This window comes from Lipotes vexillifer, unplaced genomic scaffold (genome assembly GCF_000442215.2).
Source record: "Lipotes vexillifer unplaced genomic scaffold, Lipotes_vexillifer_v1.1 scaffold759, whole genome shotgun sequence".
Classification (NCBI taxonomy): Eukaryota; Metazoa; Chordata; class Mammalia; order Artiodactyla; family Lipotidae; genus Lipotes; species Lipotes vexillifer.
The window spans coordinates 1,491,191-1,492,464 of NW_006790410.1; positions in this window are offsets into that span (position 1 = coordinate 1,491,191).

The following is a 1,274-nucleotide window of genomic DNA, read 5'->3' on the forward strand; positions in this document are numbered from 1 at the left end:
CCTGCTGAAACAAGTTTATGTTCTATGTTTTATGTAAAAGAACATGACTCACTAAGTGACTTAAAATGCTTCAAATGTTTAAATCCAGACATAAACATATGGCTTTACTATTAACTTTGTGTATAGTCTTGTTAAAAGATAAACTGAGGCATGTTAAAATTTTTAAGGGTTTATCTGAGCAAAAATCAATTTGATTTGGGAAATGGCTGGAAGCGCTGGGCAGAGGTTGGGGGGAGATGTACAGGAGGAAGGCGGAAGCAAAGCAAGGAGCTGACAGATGGCTGCAGCTTGAGGCCCAGGGGGCTGTGTGTGATTGTTTGCCCTTAGCGTTTTGATTCATAACCTTGAGGCATTTATTTATTTATTTATAAATTATTTTTTAGTTTTTGGATGCATTGGGTCTTCACTGCTGTACACGGGCTCTCTCTAGTTGCAGCGAACGGGGGCTGCTCTTCATTGCGGTGCGCCGGCTCCTCTTTGCGGTGGCTTCTCTTGCTGCGGAGCACGGGCTCTAGGTGCGCAGGCATCAGCAGTTGTGGCATGTGGGCTCAGTAGTTGTGACTCGTGGGCTCTAGAGTGCAGGCTCAGTAGTTGTGGCGCAGGGGCTTAGTTGCTCTGCGGCATGTGGGATCTTCCCGGACCAGGACTCGAACCCGTGTCCCCTGCATTGCCAGGTGGATTCTTAACCACTGCACCACCAGGGAAGTCCCACCTTGAGGCTTTTACAGCTTTGGGGTTGCTGGCATGGGCTGCCGTGGCATTGGAGCCATCTCAGGCCATTCCCTCCATGTGTAGTTAATTGAGCAGTCCATTACTAAATGATTTCCCTTATCAGTTAGCACCCATTCATAAAGCTGCATTCCTGACATTGTTCAACTCAGTTGTAAAACAGCAGAAACATTGAATAGTTCAAGCATATGTACTTTTGCTATAAATTAAACTGCGGTAACTGCGTCATAGGTACATAGGGTTCTGACTTATTGCCCATAAATTTATTTGTAAATATCACTGTAGCTTTTGAGGGACATGATTCAACCCAAAGGAGCATCCCTCTGCAAGGTGGGCGTGTTACAACCAGCACAGAAGCCTGTGGGGTGTAATTTCTTCCCACCTCTGTGGGGAACCTCCAGGGCATGAGGCTGGGAGGAAAGCTGACATCACAGAAGGTCAGTTCCCACTTGGGGTGTTTTTCCCCAGAGCCAGAGCAGCTTGGAAGCCAGCGTTTCCTCGTGTGGAAGCTTCTCCTCAGGAGATGCCTTTAGCAGGAGCCCCAT